The sequence below is a fragment of the Balearica regulorum genome, chromosome 23 (genome assembly GCF_011004875.1).
Source record: "Balearica regulorum gibbericeps isolate bBalReg1 chromosome 23, bBalReg1.pri, whole genome shotgun sequence".
In the NCBI taxonomy this organism is placed as follows: domain Eukaryota; kingdom Metazoa; phylum Chordata; class Aves; order Gruiformes; family Gruidae; genus Balearica; species Balearica regulorum.
This window is the reverse complement of record NC_046206.1, coordinates 4,688,875-4,707,123: the sequence shown is the minus strand read 5'-3', so window position 1 is coordinate 4,707,123 and position 18,249 is coordinate 4,688,875. Positions and strand designations below refer to the sequence as shown.

Below are 18,249 nucleotides of genomic sequence, written 5' to 3'. Positions count from 1 at the left end.
GAATGATTCAGAAATGTTTCAGACCACTGTACCAATCTGCCAGCTAGAGAAGAACTGGATTCATCCACAGGAAGAGAAGAACTGGATTCATCCACAGAAATCAAAAATATTGGGCCAATGCAGACTGGGCTGCAGCATTTTTTTCCTTCTTTTAAAAAATTAAAATAATTCCTGTGGCCAAAAATAGAGAAATAATGTGTTCTTTTTTCTTTTTTTTTTTTTTTTTTAAACACAAAAAATAGAAAATTCAGAAATATTGGAAAAGCCTGGAAAGGAAGCTTAGTTTTAGGAGGCTGTTTTTCCACTTGATACTTTTGTCCAGCTTCACTTGCAAACCCTAGTTCTGTCACTACACTGGCCTCGGCTACACATACAGGGGCAACTCCTTGTGTTTTCCAAGCTGTTGGAGAAACTGAGGCACAGAGATTGCAGAATTTCCCCAACCTTGCCAACAGTTGAGGCAAAACCTGACCTACTCTCCCCTTCCAGTCCTGAGCCCTGTTGCAACAAATGGGATGAAGAACACAGATTATCTCACAGGAAAAAAATATTATTAACCAAGCTTCTCAAAACAACACTTAAAATTTAAAGCAAGCATGAGCAAAGTGGATCAAGGGAGCTCAACACAAGCACAATTAGCTTCTGTAACTTATTGCCACAGGATACTAAGAACAACAAGAACTTAACAGGATTCCAAAAAGGATTAGTTGTGTATGTGAATAAACTGCATATCCAGAATTAGAATGAACCACCCACCAGTTTGGAAAACATATAAACCCTTGAGTTTCAGAGCGTCAGCCAAATTTTAACAAGCATCAGAAAATTTCTCTTCTCCAGATTGATCTTCCCCCCATGCTGCTCCACCCCTGCACGTGCCGGTAGAGGTGGCCAGAGCTAGAAGGAGGACAAGAGATGTGATGGTACTGCTCTTATGCTGACTACACTGCCTAGTGCCAAGATTTCACTGCTTCCAACACCAAGGCAGATCTTCTGTTAAATCCTTAAAAGACTTAATGCATTGTCCTAAATCTGTTTGCTTTCTTGTACAGGTTCTTACACTGCCATCATCACCACAGTGCCCAAGTTCTGTCCAGGATTTCTCGAAGATCCTTAACTACAGCCACGGCACCTCCTTTCCTTGTTGCTCCAAAGACACATACGGGAATGCCTTGGAAGGGGAAGGTATCCTTTTATTAAAGTGTTTTTGAAGAGCATTGAACCTGGACTTTGCAATCTTCTTGTGATTAGCAAGGCAGAAGCAAAAAATGTGTCAAGCACTTGGCAGCAGAAAGTGGCAAAGCTGATGTGGATCCTTGGTGCCTGGGAGAGTCTCATCAGTCTTGGCCTGGCCACACAGGAAATCCTCTGTCGTAGAGGCAGCGCTGCTCTTACTGCTTTCAGAGGATGCGCTGGTCTGTTGCAACGCTTGGTCCAGACTCTCTCTCAAGCCAGGAAAGCTGTGGGCTGACTCAGGTCTTGGATGAGAAAGCATTTACAGCACCCAATACTTCTTGATAAACGGCTGCACTTCACACATGGGTTTTAAAAAAGCATCTCCATCAAGATGAAAAGCTGTTTGACTTACAGCCTACTTCCAAAATAGAAAGACAACTGGGAGTTGTTTTCTTAGGGGAAATGCTGATGACACCCATGAAAAGTTGTTCGACTTTCCTTAAGGTTGCTTGTGGGTGAATGCTGAACGAGTGCTGGGAAAAGAGTGCTCCAACAATTAGTTCATTTAAGGGCTTCTCCATCAAGTCTTCTCAAACTGGTGACACGATACCTTGAGCTATCCCCTTTGCTCAGCTAAGACCACGTCAACATTGTCAGAAACAGACGTATTTCCAGATTCTCTGTTTCCACCTCTCTGGTCTGCATTGCACTGAATATTTTGTGCACCGCTGACTTCCATAGACTTTAAAAAGTGACATTAACAAAGGATGACCCAATTTCAACATGATTGGACTAAATTCTGCAGCTCCATAATAGGCTTTGCATATGCTTTGTCCAAAGGGTTTGAAGGCAACACGTTTCCACGTGATACCTCATGTAAGAAGCAGCAGGCCATAACAACCAAGCCTCACCTTTCCAGGATCTGCAAGACTGAATCATTGAGCCAAACATGTCAAGCCAAGACCAGGCTCTCTGTGAACTTGCCTTTCTCCCTCTACCCAAGGAAGCCTAACAAGGTAAACATGCATAACATAGCTGCGTGATGAAAGAATGGACATGGCTGTCAGAAGAAAGACTGTGATGCTCGCTAAGGCTGTAGTAAGAATTAACTCACCACCACACAGTTCACAGCTTTTGTTGCTAGTGGTTGAGAGAAGTCACAGGCTTTTATATACTGTCTCAATGCAAAGTGTGAGATTCTCTGGGTGCATCTGAGAACCCCAGATATGCTGGGGGCTACCTCCCACCAAACTGGCACCTAGGAAAGTTCACAAATGGCCATCAAATATGAAGAACTGTGCCCAGCAAGCCACAAGCCCTCATTTTATCTCCCAGCTGCCTCTGTAATATGTTCCCGATTCCAGCCCTGGAGATGAGACCGCTCACCTCCCACACACTGTTGCCTCTTGACTCACTGGGGAGATGAGGCCGGGGGAGCTCAGCAGGGTCCACTGCCCGCTCAGCCATGGGTCAGAGCCTGCAGCACGTGGCATGCACCTCTCAGCATCAGCTGGAAGGCAGCTCACCAGCTCTGTACCTGAGACCTGGCTTCATAGCCACCAGCACTTACTTTTAATTACTGAGCTCTTCCCTTTTTCACCCCTGAAAGAATATAATCCTGCTCTATTTAAGAGAGATATTAATAACCCAATTCTAATGCATACAGAAAGGGGAAAAAATGAAGCTTTGCAGAGCTAGTGAGCAAGCTAGCCCTCTCCCATTGCAGCAAGCACCACTGTGCACCCTAAACACCTTAAAAAGGGATTTAGTTTTCAAAAGTACAGTTTTGCCTTTTTTCAATAGCAAACATCAAGTATCTTAAAGGTGGTTTTTTTGAAGGCTAGGAAAAAAAAAAAAAAAAAAAAAGCAAGCAGGCATCCAAATTCTCCATTACTTTTGAAAACACCAGCTGTTGTAGGCACAAGTGCCTGAAGATGCCACTGAAGTAAAAACTGCTTTGCAGGAGCTGTTGTCAGAGTTGCTTGATAGCGTGCACATGTCCAGGCTGAGAGGTGCTCCGGACAGGCAGCGAAGAGCCTCCATTGCCGTGGGAGCACAACAGTGCTGTTCCTGCTTAGGGGAGGCAGAGTGCTCCCAGCACGCTGTAAATTCACACACACATCTCCTCCGCACTCCTCCCCACAACGCAAATCTCAACACGTGCTGCTCACGAGGCAGCTGCGGAAGCCTGGAATGAGTTGCTTTGTATTTCACAAGCACTAAGAGCAGCCATGCAGGTAATTCAAGCTGAAGAGCTTCTGGGCTATAAATTCACAGATAAATTCCTGCCTTATTGCAAACTACCTTTTCACCGCAGACAAGCCTGCAACAGCACCAGGGTTCCCAGGTTAGCTGCTGCACCCTACTCAAGCAGCCTGTTCAAAAGTCCTTATTATCTGCTGCCTGAGCAACAAACCCTCCAGCATCATGGCATACCCCAATGCTGCAGAAATATATTTATATCGTAGCAGCGGTGCTTGAAGGGACAGGGCCATTCACTGAGTCACAGAACTATTTCCTGCAGGTTTTCTCTCTTATGGCCTTGTGGGACAGATCTAGCAAAGGTGCAGCGTGGCACTCTGAGCTCTCTCAGCTCCCTGGTTAGCAGTCGGTCACAAAATCATAGCCAAAACCATTACACCAACCTATAGATAAAATCCTCACATCCCATCCCCATTAGACAGCTTCTTTAAAGAGATGAGGCTCAAATCCTAAACCCTGCTCAGTGCTGGGTGGTCAAACAGGACACAGAGAGTCCGACAGCCTGTGACCTCTGCAAAAGTCACTAATGGCACCGAGGGATTAACATCGATTCTTTCATGCTACAGCATGGAAAGGGAAGGGAGGGGGGTTCTGGGATGATAAAGCAAACGCCCAACTATAATTCAGCAGCTTGCAACACAATCAATCGCCGCTTGCAGTTCTGCAGTCCATTAGTACAGCCACAAACCTACAAAACCTTCTCCTTGGAAACAGGAAGGTCATTTTAAAATTATCTCCCTTCCATTTCTGGTCCCTGCCGGACCCTACTGTGCCTGCTGAAAGAAAACATACAAGGCTTCCCGTGATGCACTCGTCCTTCTTCCCTTACCTCCTTTCACCACAGTGAACACGGATGCTTTTGCCTGCCTGGGAAGCTTTGACACATCAGAATAACATGGCCCATCTTCCATTTGAGAGGCATTTGGAAGGAAACAATTTCTTTTTCTCTACTAGCATAAAAACCCCATATGTCAATCCAATAAACCCAGAGCTATTCCAGCATTGCCCAAGGAGGTGCGATTTGGCTCTTAGTTTCTCTCTTAGTGGGAAAGGCAGGGGCTAAATCTACCAGTTTGTCCAGCTTCCAATCTAAGCCTGGTTCTAACTCTGGCTTCCCCCGTGGCTTAGTTATTTTGGCTCACCTGCACCTCGGCTTACTCTAGAGGTGAGATGAAAATAGCTGCCTACTTTTGGACAGGAATCACAAGGCTCAAGTAGCTCACAGGCCAAATTCAGAAATGGCACAAGCACTGATGCCTGAGGTGCTGGCAAAGCGCAACTCACACCAATCTGATGGCCTGGTGTGCGTGCCTGGGGAAGGTCATTTCTCCTAATTTTAGAATCACCCAAGGGCCAAACCCAGCCCAGATCTCCTCCATATGAATGAGAAATGGAGAAGCCAAACAAAAGCAGGAGACAGAATTAAGCCAACAGTTTCAGAGCCCAACTCAAAAAAGCAGTGAACAAGCTGCCCTCACAGGAAGACAGGCACCTACGAGTGCCTCTCCCTGCTGCCCAGTTCTCCAGTACCACTCACCAGCCCCTGCCATTTCCAAGAGCATCTTCATCCCTTGCAAAAAGCTTGACCTGCTTGTCCAAGCACCATCCTGCTACCAAACTATTTGGGACATAGGGAAATATTCCCAGTGGTCCACAGAGCGTCACAGCACCAGGGAACTGTAACCTACAGGTGGCTGAAAGCTTGCACATGTCATCTGACACAAAGAGAGACGCAGACATGGCTGATGGACAGATAAGACTCCCTTGCAGGGTTTTACTTGCAAGGTGAAGAGTGAGACAAGCCCTTGGGGAGCTTTGAGAAACTGGAGAGTTTTGTAATGGCTGCTCTAAGAATACTGTAATCATGCAGTAATTACGGTGCATCTCAAATCAACCAAGCAAATTACATCGTTATTATTATGACTGTCACCAACCTTGCATGGCAGGGACAGAGAAGCAGGCCATCTCTTGCCCAAGGAGGAAGCAGGGATAGAAGAATATCAACATTGCTACAACACAGACCCACCACGCTCCCTTCAGGCCTGTCCAACACATGCCATGGCAGCCTGGTAGCTTCTCCGAGTGACTAGGACCACATCTGTACTTTGCTAGGCTGTATCTCTAGGTACAACACTTAATTAGTCAGGTTGATTTTACCTTTTTTAATTAAACAAATATCTTCAAGCACAAGAGCAGCCCTTGGCATTTGATTGGAACTGTCAGTCTTGCAAATGTCATTCCTATAGATGACTAATCTTTAAAAACAAGAGTTAGTAATTCTTTGACTCAGTTGATAATGAGCCAGAGCATTAACAGCGGTTGAGACTGAGAGGGAGAAATCAGTGCTGCCTGGACTCAGATGGGCTCTGTGCTGCAGTGGCCCAAAAGCCTTTTTGCAGCTCGAGGGACTGGGGCTTCCTGAAAAAAGCTATGAATGCAGGCTATGAAAATGGGGGATGCAGCACGTCTGTGAGGACATCTCAGCACACTTGCTCCTCCGAGTCGCTGTCATGTTGACAAAAAAGAGAAGAATTTCCTCTTTCAGTCTCTCTGAATGTGTTGGTTTTCTCAGTGCAGAGTGAAGACCTCGTTTCATTCTGCCTCCTCTACAGGCTCCCTTTTGAACAGGTTTCCCTGGACTCTCTGCTCCTCCACTTTCCCACATCTACCCAATATAACACTGCTTCAGAAAGATTTACAAGCCAAAAGTGTACCGTAGCGTTAGCAGCATGTGCTGATCCCAACCTGAATGTGAACACTCGCCTACTCCACAACCCCTTTCCCCCCACAGACTGGGGTCTCAGCCCTGAGTTGCTGCATAGTTCACAATTTGCTCTGTAACAAGAATGACTCAGGCTGTCAGATAAGTTATTAACTTCAGCAGCCAGGGTCTCTTCCCATTAGAGCGTTATGGTATGAGATGCCTGGGTGAGACAAAAAGGACTGCCAGGCAGAGCACAGAGCGCACGAGACAGCGATGAGAAATAATGTTGGCAGCATTATTAAAAGATAAATTGGAGGAAGAAAGGAGGTATATGTGTGGGGTGACAGCTTCAGAGGATTGCAACAAATCCTTTGCCACCAGGGGCTTCACGGCTGTCAAATTTCCTAAGGCCAAGGGACAGGGCAGTGGCAAGGAGACAGCTTAGGTCCCCCTGCTCCACAGGTCAGAGCACCCCTTCCACACACGCGTCCTGCCAGTGCGAAACCCCAGAAGGATTCAGCAGCAATAGGTTTACAGTGTGCAATGTCTTCCTGACCCCAGCACCTCTTCACAAGATTACAGTGACAATAATCCCAGTATCCTCACAATGCTACGGACAGTTACTCCTCCACAAAGGGCGGAAATTGGCAGCTCCCCCTCCTACCGTCCTTCGGGCTGTATTTATGGAAAGGCACCTTTTATTGCCATTTTTGCTTCTTCCTGAGGCTAGTCTGCCAGGCTCAAGGCAGAGATAGTATCTACACCTCCAGGATCCAGACAGCTCCACCTTGCTGCCAAGGGATTCATCTTAGAGTAATTTTATTCACAGTTATGCCTGCCAGGCCCCCTTCTCAATACTCTTAGCTGAACACTGGCTGCTTGCACTTGGAGAATTTCAGAGCTAAAGTAACTAATAACTTAAAGTACCTAACTGTCTCTAAGGTAGATGTGACTTCAAACTCAGCCACCCAAGAATGAGTTGAACTCTCATCACATTGCTTCACGGCCTCTTTTAACAATCTCCTGTCACGCCTGAATCTCATTGTGCAGCCCAAGCTAGCGCATACAGATCTATCAGCATCCTTCTCATTGCCCAAAATGCCCCAACGCTGAACAGACACCTCACGTGCATGCCAACGGCTTCCCACACAGGTAGAGTTGTCCTGGCCCCCACCCTTACCGCTCAGATTCCGCCCAATCTTTTCAATGCTCCCAATTTTAGCACTTGCAAATTTTTTTCCTGGTAACAATCGTGCTAGAAGTGATGCTCATCTAACTGACAAACAGAAACACATACTTCCAAACCCTTGCGGAAGGTCATTCCAGGAGCTGGACGCTCTCTGAAAATGAATATGTTAGAGTCACGCCTTGTGGATGTGCCACTGTTATAAGACAGACACTGGAAGAATTATTCATTAGTAGTGACTTCTGTAGCTCTAATCTCCACAACCAGCTGCCATTCATCCAAGTGGATCACAGCCTGTCTGAATAAACCTTTGAATGTCCATACAACCCCACATCACACAGCCAAAGTCAGCCTCTCCTGGGGCACTGCATCCCTGCAGCTACTGCAAGAGCTGAGGCTGGATAGAATATTCCTGTGCCTCACCAAGGCTGTAGGGAGCATGCAGACAGAGAGTGCCATAAACCGGCTGGCAGCCTTTCAAGGGTGGCAGGCTTGTGCCAGATTATACTCTTCTCTCCCAAATTAGAAGCAAAACGTGCCACTAGAAAGTCAGGTGAAAGCTGTCTCTCCAGGAAGAGGCTGCCTCTCAGTACCACTGCGTGAGGCAGCATCTTAAAGCATCCTGCTAATCTCAGCACAGCATTGCCTCCCAAAGAAAGCCACAGTTCTTAGGGTGCAGCCTTGCTTTGTGCTGTCCCAAATCTGCCTGCTTGCCCTGACAGACACACGTCACGGGTTGCTGACCCCCACCATAAACTGTGCTAGGATTTCATCACAGCACCGTTCTCCTCCCATTCACACCAAGCCCCTCATGGAGGCAGATGAATGGTATCATAAAAAATATTTATCTTCCTCAGCCCCAGAGCCTGAGCTGGGTGGTGGGATACACTGACCGTAGGAGACATGAAAAGACCAAACAGGCACCCTCCCTGCCTCAGGCATGCAGGTTTACCATCCAAGAGTCATCCCCACACAGTTCTGCCGGGCTTCCAGCACCCAGCAAACAGTTCAGAACAGGACTGCAGCTTACTCCATATGTCTCACTCCCTCCTTCAGAGACCCAGCCCACTCACAGATCTGCCTCTCAGCTACCATCATGTGCATCTATTATTCAGGAGAAATATCAACTTATTCATGAGCCAAAATAGGTTCCAGGTACCGCACCCAGTCTCTAACAAAATTCCTCCTGCAAAGCTGCTCTTTTCTCAGTCTGGACTCAACTGAGGAGAGTGCAGCGTTGCTCTCGCTTTGATCCCTCCGGAGGGTTTTACAGCTTCGTTACAGTGAGGGACAAGAGTTAACAGCCTTGTCGGGCCGCTCCCTCATCATCTGGTTAATGTACCCCATTAATGGCTACAGCATAGTATCGCTCACCTCCTGTACACTCCACAAACTCCAACCTTTCCTTTGGGCTTGCAGTTACAGTTCCCCACAGGGACGGAGGGATGGCAGGGCAAGGAGGGCATGGGAAGTGATGTGGTGCCCGCAGGAGGACAGTGACTTATCTAGCACGTTGTCACAGGCCCCTGCAGAGTTGGACGATAGCTCCTACACCCAATGAAACAGTATGAATTTCTTTCTGTATTGCCCCTGATCTACACTCACACAAAAGCCTTCAGGAAATGCTGCTCCTTGGCTGATGACAGGCAAGGCTGGCTCAGAGAGGAGGAGGCAGGGGGAAATATGCAAGCTCAGTGCATCTCTTGTTGCACTGTGAACATCCACAGCCGTTCCAAAAATGAGCAGAGCACGTCAGTGCAGACTGCAAAAAAGGCCCAAAATCCTGCATTGGAGCAACCGAAAATGGTACAGCACTCTGATGTGCTTCTCCTGTGCAGGGATGGGCTGAAGGCTTTGGGACAGCGGTTCCCACAGTACTAATTCCTACCACAGGACTGTTGCATCAGTACAAGGGTGGCACTACATTTTTGTGGTTGGATGGGGAAGATGTGAGCCGAAGCTGGAAAAAGCTCACTTGGATGCGCTAGGCAGAAGCACTGCAGGGCCATCGGCATCTCAGCACAGCTCAGGTTTATTCTCCATGCCACAGTCTATGGGATTCAGATGGAATAATCATAGAAGATCATCTAGTCTGGTCCCGTGTGGCCAGAGCAATGTCACTCCCCAGTGCTTGCTGGCTTTTGCTCGTTCGCTGAGAAGCTGGACTCCCCCAAGGACTTTCCTATGCAGCCTCCACAAGTATAGTCCTGGCCCTCACAGGGCCACCTGTATTAAGAGAAATGCGTTGGTACACGTTTCTTCTTTAGCTTTAGAAGCTGCTAAACAGATGGAAAAACAAAGGATGAAATGTAAGGAGTTTAGCCAGAATGCTTCAGCACCAAGGTGGTATTTATAGACAAGCCCAGGGGGAGGTAACCCAGGCACCCACTCCACTGTCACACTGCGTTTCTCTGCAAGAGGCCACGGTGCGCTGCTCCGAGGCAGCGTTACTTGTGTGGCTTGCTCAGCACCCACACATACGCAACCAGACCCACTAGTTCACAGCAGCACATAAAAGCATCTTAGCCCTCACTCTGTGCCACCAGGACAAGAGAAGAGTATGGGCTATGCAAAACTACAACTTATCAAAAGTGGGATCCCTCTCCTACTGATGGTGATAGGAGTTATGATTTTTATTCATTGAGAGCTGGAGTGGGCCCTGAATCATGCTGGCATTATGTTATGATAATGCTGGAAGTATTATAAATGCTTTGCGTGCCAGACAAATCCTGGAGCAGGCTTCCAAATCCCCTCAAAATCCCCACTTGCATCTCTACATTCATCCATTCATGAAATCCAGAGCAGAGCCTCAGCATCCATCCTTTTGCTCCTGGTCTCTTTCCAGCTGAATGGAAGGTGAGGCAGAATCAAGGTATTTCTTCTGGATTAGCCTTCTTTTGTCTTCCAGGTGCCGAATCTGAGGAAGAAACTGTGCTAGGGCATTTAAGAATGACATCCAGCAAGGCAGCTGAGACAAATCCCATGCTCCTTTCTCCTGTCAGAAAGTAAAACGAGTCTCATTCTCTGCGAGCTCTGGTCCCCATAACCACAGTGACCTGCGGCACTGGAGAAACTGGGGCTTTGCCACCCACACAACATCATGCACAGCGTTCACGAGGCTGGAGAAGTGAGACCTTGCAGCCGACAGGAGAAGATCTTTGTGCCGCAGTTGTGGACATCTGACCCATGGAAGGTCAGAGGAGAGCTGCACTGGCCTTGCAGCACCCATCTGCAGGGGCCTAGGGTGGGAGACACCCACCCCTGCTTCCTGCAGGGCCATAGGTGTAGATCCCCACAGCAGAGCTCGCTGTCTAGATTCCTTTTGCAATCAACAGGGAGAATTCATTTGGCCTATTTTAGATGAATGCCTTCAGATGAGATGAACTGCATCCTGGAAATGCCCATTTGTCTTTACTGAGAATCTACACGAGCCAACATCTGCGTCTTCGATACATTTAAGCAAAGGGTTTCCCACCTTTCTGGGAGGTAAGCAGACTTTGTTCTCTGAGCTACAGCTTTCAATTCCCTATCCCCTGGGCTTTGACAGGGTTCCCAGATGGCCAACAGTGCAGAAGAGCAAATTTTTCTGACAACCCAGCCCACCAGTCTAGAGTGCACAAGGCAGGAATGGAAGGAGAGAGCCTGAACTCTACTTTCCACGTTGCATTAGCAGGGCACCAGCTGTTGTTATTTCAGAGAGGATAACCAGTCTCCAGCAGACACTGTGGAAGGAACTCGGGGACCAGCGGACGTCTCTTTTCTGTGGGCTCTGCAGTACACGCATGTCTTTGCAACAGCCTGGAGCTGCATGGAGAGAATTCTCAATCATGATGTGAAGATGTAAATCCCCTCCCCAGAGATTTCAGAGATAGGGATTTTTTTAATGCCTTTCTGAAGATCGTTCCATTCTAATTCGCAGCATTTCTTCTCTGGGTTCCCATATCTTTGCCAGGGGACTCCCTATGTGATCACAGACCAATCACCTTTCCCTTGGCAACATTTGGCTACCCTTCCATCAAAACCAAGCATGCAGTGTTTTCTCTGTCCATCCTGTTTACTTACATGCTATGCTCCAGTGCAGAGACTAGATGTTCACAGCACCAAGGACTCTGGAGTATCAAACCATATCTCAGGAACTAACAATAAATAGCATTCCAGGGCAGCGTACAGGCTGGAGCTGGGCCAGCAGTGACCAATGCATTAACACACCCTTTGAGAGCTAATACATCACCTGCTCTTAAAAAACAGCACAAGAAGTGCAGGAAGCCTTGTACAGAAGCTTAGCTCTTGTCCCATCTTTAGGAAAATAGCTCAGATCCAGGCAGGAGGGGGATCTTGAGCATTTCCTATTTATTCTGCTGTCACTGCCAGGCATATCGCACTGTGTTCTGCATGGGTCAAACGGATAGGATAGCTGGAGGGATTTCTGAGGTACCACTGCAGCTGGCAAATTGCTTAAAGGCTCTGTGGTACTCTGTCAGGACAGGGCATTTCTCAGGCAGAAACACAGAGTATGCGTGCAGTTGCACACAGCTGTACAAGGGGAAGAACACACACTTCTATACACAGGCTAGCATGGAAAACATGGAAAACATAGGTGTGCAAATCTTGCCTGTGCAAGTGTGCTCCAGGCACAGTACAGGTACCCATAAGGTATCTTGCTGCGCAGGAGTCATTCTGTGAGACTGTGAACAGCGTGCCTTGGAAAGTGCCACTTGGTACAACCAACACAATCACAGACAGAGAGGGTCAAGAACGGGAGGAGGACTAAACTGGCTAAATTTGTGGGACAAAGCCATTAGCACTGCGAGAGACCGGGATCCGCTCCCCAGTGAATTGTTCTCAGTTATTTCCTCAGTCTCCCAGTGCCTCAGTTCCCTGGAGGCGTGGAGTTCCTATTAAAAAATGTAGGAGGATATATTCAATAGTGACTAATACGCTGTATTACTTAAAGCACTTGGGGGTGGTGCACGTGTCTACATCAGGATATGAAGATTAATTATGGACCACACCCTGTGATCTCCACTCAGCGAAGCCCTTATTAGCTTCTGAAGGTGAATCCAGCCCTGATGTCAACTTGCCAAGCCAAACACAAACAGTTGGGGCTCGCAGGAGAAAAAGGGAGAATCTATCCTCACTCTTCAGACCTTGTGCTTGGCAAAGATCACTTCTCTTGCCACTAGAGAAGCAAAACACTGGTAGGTAACCAATTCAGGATCCCCACAAGCAAAGCATAAAAGACAACATGTTACAGAGAACAAGGACCTATGCAAAAGACACTGCAAAGGGCCCCTCCAATGATATTGCTTCCAGAAGATGCTTTGCCTTCCAGTGCATTGAAGCCTGGAGAAAAGAAGGCTCTGGGGAGACCTTATAGTACCTTCCAGTCCCTAAAGGGGCTACAGGAAAGCTGGAGAGGGGCTGTTTACAAGTGCATGGAGTGATAGGACAAGGGGTAATGGCCTTAAGCTGAAGGAGGGGAGATTTAGACTAGATATTAGGAAGAAATTCTTTACTGTGAGGGTGGTGAGGCACTGGAACAGGTTGCCCAGAGAAACTGTGGATGCCCCATTCCTGGAAGTGTTTAAGGCCAGGCTGGATGGGGCTTTGGGCAACCTGGTCTAGCGGAGGGTGTCCCTGCCCATGGCGGGGGGGGATGGAACTAGATGGGCTTTAAGGTCCCTTCCAACCCAAACCATTCTATGATTTTAAGAAAAAATATGCTTTTGCACAACTTTTTTTTGAGCTAGTAGAGATAGAACAAGGGCAAGAGAGAGCAAAAGCATTGCAAAAGGCAAGTCTCCAAGAAACACTAAAAAATTAATTGCAACATTTGCCCTAGTGTCCCTTAAAAGACAATTCTTTTCATTTCCCAGGGCTTCTGCTGTTGCAACATGAGCGTGCTGGAAAAGATTAAAAGGGTAGACGCACTGTTTTCCTTTCAGAAAGCATTATTTTGACATTGAGCAGCCAGTTTTGCACAAGGGGGAAGCGTGTGCTCACACTTTGTTACTGGAAGATTTCTTGGTCAGCTCAGGCCAGATCTCCCAGCTACAGCAATTGTTTGCCAGAAAGATGCAGCATTTGTGAGCGTGCTAAAAACTGACAAGGCCCTGCACGCTGGACACACTCGCTGCGATTCTTGCCTCGGAAGGTGCACAATTGCAGAGCAAAACCCAGAAAGACTCAGAACAACACTGCAGGTCAAAGGAGAAAAGAGAGCAAATCCAAGCATCGCTGTAGTTGGCTGGAGCTCTGTGAGACACTGCCCTGATGAGGACAAAGCCACAGGAGAACAGAATCGCTGACCCCAGTGGCACCACGTCAGGTCTGTGACACGAACGAGGTGACAGTCCTTTCCTAGGGCTGGGGTACTATCCTCCCTTTACATTCACTCTCCACTATGAGCCACCTCGATGGGTCAGGAAACTTTGAGATTCCAACTAACAAGTGGGAAAGCTTGGGAAAGCTCTCCCACCCTTTTTTTACGGATGCCCTCTCAATTTGCTGTCCTAGAGAATCGAAATGACGTGGGCACTGGGTCCCCTCTTTTGCACCTTCCTCGGGTCAGCCCGGCTCGGAGGGAGACAGCTCTCATTTAAGCTGTTACTGCGTTGCTAACGACTCCAAGTTCACAGTGCTCCGCCAGAGAAGCTGACAGTGTTTCACTAGGAACGCCTGTGGAGGTTGCAGGGAGGGATTTATAACTCAGCTGCATGGAATGGGAAAGTACTCAGAGCCAACGTCACCAATTTCATTTTTCTTCCTCTGTCTTTCATACATATTCAACCAGGAAAATAAAATTATCGGTCAGCTACCTTCCCATTCTAGTTGCACTCACTGTCCTGCTGGCTTTGGCCATTTCCAAAACTCTTGGCCTCTATTTCTGAATGAACTCTCCTGGGAGAAATAACCTTCTTTTTCACTGTCTAATTATTCAATTTCTTCACCAGAACATCTTCCATATTCTTCAGTGCTTTGAAGCTGACACAGAAAACAGAGTTGGGTGCTACATACAGAAAGAAGATATTTTATCCTCTTTTCTCAAGTGCCTCCATTTTCCCACACCTTTTCAATCCCAACTCTGTCAGGTAACCCAAGCAATCCTAACCACTGTAACCTTCTAACCAAACCTTGGTCATTCATTTGCATTGGAGGTCTGTGTACAGAGAAGGACTAATTACAAAACAAGGCAAACAAGACGCATCTCAGGTGAGTTAGGAGAATTTCCTCATACGAGCAAGGATCACTCATGGAACAAAAGAATGGCTTGAAGCTCCACCGTACGTTTACACAGCCCTTCTTCCTGCACAAACACACAATCATTTACACAAGTTGGTGACACCTCACTGTAGATCTTCAGGGACACTAACAATTTAGACGAGTACGTACAGACCTATGCAACAGACTGCGTAGTCTCTTCCAGTCCATAACAAACACCGGACTGTAAGCTCCTTAGATGTGTATACAAGCTCTTACGTCAATTGACAGCACACTGGGACTCATGACTTTCTGCACTGTGTGCATACGAGCAGGGACTTCTGTGACATGTCATTATCTAAGTAACCAAAGCAAATGCTTCCTAACCCTGTGGCAAGACCCATCAAGAAACCCCTGAAGGCAAGGGGAGGAGGGGGTATCTGATGGACAGCACAGAAAAAAATGGATATTGCAGCAGCAAGATCCTGCCAAAGACAGCGAGGAACGACTGGCCAAGACCAATACTTGTTGGGATTTACTGGATATGGGCTCCACAGCTGTAAACATCAGGTTCTGCTCAGTGCTCTCCCAAACATCTGGGCTAAAACACCTCCCAGTACTATTTGAAGTTGTGCTTTCTGATCTGAGTGAAATTAGGATTTTCAGGGTCAGAGACCCAGGAATTGAATCAGAGAGAGGCCCAGCAGGGAAAAGGAAAGCATCGTTTGTAGACAGCTTCACTGATCACCATGGACTTTCTCCCCCATAATCACTATTTTTCATCCCCACCCACTACCACAACATAACATGACACAGAGATCACTCCTCAGATGGCAAAGCATCACTCAGCCATCTCCTCTTCCCCCCAAAAGATAGCACTCAGAAAGCTTTTCCCTTTAAGCAGCCTCAAAGTTGGCTCTCACCACTGCTGGCACAAACGAAAGGGATTTCAGTTCCCCCTCCTCCTAAATCTCATCCCTTTCTGTTGCGAAGAAAAGGCAGAGGATGACCAAGGGAAGAAAAAAGCAACTCTCTCAGTCGTCTCTCACCTCCCTCCCATCTGCACAGATGCACCGGTGGGCTGGAAGGGCGCGGGGCCATTGTCGTCCCCACGCAGCTTCCCTGAGAGCTGCAGGCAAGCCCAGGAGGGCAGCCCCAGAGCAGGTGCAGGTCTGGGAGGGCAAGGCTGGGAGCACAGTGCTCCTGGAGGCGAGACACAGGCATATTTCCCCATAACCCAGCCAGCCTTCCCCAGCCAAAGCAGCCTGACATCCTCAGGCACCCAGCCTGAGAAAGGGGGACAAAGTGATCTCGAGCACTGCAGCCCCCGGGACCCATTCTGCATCCTTTAAATACACTGGGAGGGGTAGAAAAATCGCTTTGAGTCTTTCCTGCTTCCTCCCACTCCCTGCCCGCTGCATACACACATACACACACACACACAGAGCTCTGTGCATAAAGGATCTCTGTCCTGCTCAGCTCAGCCATGCAACGCCTGCAAGAGGCAAGAGTTACCTTATTCCCATAGCCTGAATCGCCTTCTCTCTCCATCGTGGCTGGGAAGCTGCTCCCATTCATGCTTTAATCCCTGGGAACAGAGGCACGATTCAAAGTGGCTGTTCACCCACCAGAGTGGGCTCCCCCAGCAACCTCCTCCTCCTTCTCTCCTCCCTTTTTCTTCGTTTGTTGGGTGCGGGGTTTTATTTTTTTTTTTTTTAACGTTTTCTTTCTTAATCCAGGCAGCAACCAAGACACTCCTCCATCGCCTCTCTGCCTCCCCGTTTCACTCGCAAAGAAACAGCATTGGAGAGCTCCTTCCTCCTCCACTGCCTCTGTGGACCTCCAGTTCCCCAGGTCTGCCTTTCTGCAGCGTGGCGTTAAGGGAAAGAAAGAGAGTGAAAGAGGGAGGGAGGGAGGGAGCGAGCAAACAGGGAGGAGGAGGAGGCCAACGGGGTGTGGGAGGAAGGAGCCAGAGCGTGGCTGGCTGCTTTGTATCCAGAGCAGTGCCGACAGCCCCTTCCCTCCCCCCCACCAGAGGAGGACCTGCGGTGCTAATGGTCTGTACCAATTTATTCCACTTAGGCAGGGGCACTTCTCCCTGCGACGACGGGAGGAAAAGCTGGGGAAGGCTCTGAGATGGCCCCTTAAGGAATTGGTTCCTGCTCTCCTCACTCCACGGCATCATCCGCTGAGTTTGCAGCCATGGGCTAGGGGAGATGCTCCCCCAGCTCAGCAGGCAAATGGGAAGTGTGAGGTTAGGAAGGGCTGGGCATGAGGGAAGGGTCTTGCTGGCGAGGAGGCTCAGCGCCTCTCTGAGAGAAAGTGGTGACCATATGCTAGGTGGAAAGCAAGGTTCCCCTCCACCCTGTCAGGAAGGCAGGCTGAGCTCTGCTCCACTTTCTGCATGTACACTTTAGTGGAAGCACCCTCTACTCCTTGTCGTGCGTGCCTCCATGCCCAGACGGATGGCTCCCCAGCTGAGTCCACATGGGCTTTGCAAGCAGCGGGCAACTGTCGTTAGATCTCATCCAACTCCCCTTCTATCTAGCACCGTGTCTTTCCATGGCCCCTGGGCTAAACCACGACAGCCCCCTCAGCCTTCCCTACCCAAACAGCAACGTACCTCCACATCCACCCTGGCAGCTGCCTAAGGGTCCTGGCACTGGGCAGGGGAGAGCAGGAACATCCTTTCCCCATGGGAAGGAGGCTCTGGATGTGACTAGGGCTGCCCCTAATCTCGGGACAATTACACCAAGCCCAGTGGGCAGACAGGACACTTCTGTGATCTGTGACAATGCAGCGGGACCCTAGGTATACTGCCTTCCTTCACAGGGACCACCTGGAGGATGCAGGGTTGAAGGGGCTGAGGGGCAGAGTAAAAATCTTATCTCCCAATACTGCCCTTTAATAGTTAACCCAGGCAGGGCTGACTCATGCTTAGCAGCAGATTTCTCCGAGATGGATGAACACCACAGTATATATGTCTCTGAATGCCATGCTTGCAGCTGGACAGTTTAACATGAGCCAAAAGTCAGCCCCAAGGTTGGGGATGAGTCACCTTTTACCTGGCCTGCCTCTGCTGCCTGCTCACCTGCTTCCAACCGGATCGTCCCCCTCCATATACCACCATCTCTTCCCAGCTACATGTTCCACAGTGGACGTGCACAGATCCACAGCTACAGCTACTCCCTGGTTACTCCCTCTCTTCCAGATCTGGTAAGGTTACAGTGCCATGGTAACCTGGAGGTATAGGGAGATTTACTTATGCTTTACCAAAAAAGGAACAACAAAGGAAAAACCACAACCTTCCAGTTACTGCAAAAAGCTTCAGTACTCAGGGAGCTGATGTTCATATCGTGGAGCAATCTTGGTGATTTTCACCAGGGACTCCCACCATTTTCACCAGCCTTTTTGTTTTTAACCTATAGCATTCAAACCCCAGTTTTAACTTGTGGATCTCAAGGGGTACCTGGGAGCAGAGACGTCTGTTATGTAGCTTGGAAGTCAAAGCATTACCCACAAATTAGCAAGCATCAAGACACACTGACAAATCCTAACTGCGTCATCACAGGAACAGGGACAGCGGCTCTCATACTCTTTCCCCCTGAAGCGAGCTGGAGGACTCCATGCACAGCCCCAAGCCACTGCTCAGCTGGAAGTCAGCTTTGCTGAGATTGTGGCAAGGCTTGCACTGGACAAACCAGGGAGATGATGCCTCCAGGCC

The 18,249-nt window shown here is 48.4% G+C and overlaps 1 protein-coding gene across 4 annotated transcripts in view; it reads right to left on the bottom strand.

Annotated features, from left to right (window-relative positions):
* Positions 1-16,527, bottom strand: part of B3GAT1 (beta-1,3-glucuronyltransferase 1) — a 39,062-nt gene extending 22,535 nt beyond the window's left edge. For all 4 annotated transcript variants that reach the window (XM_010298847.2, XM_075774460.1, XM_075774458.1 and 1 more), the window contains exon 1: positions 16,041-16,527. The gene's annotated coding sequence lies outside the window, so the exon portion shown is untranslated. The remainder of the gene's footprint in view (positions 1-16,040) is intronic.
* Between the last annotated feature and the right edge of the window lie 1,722 nt (positions 16,528-18,249).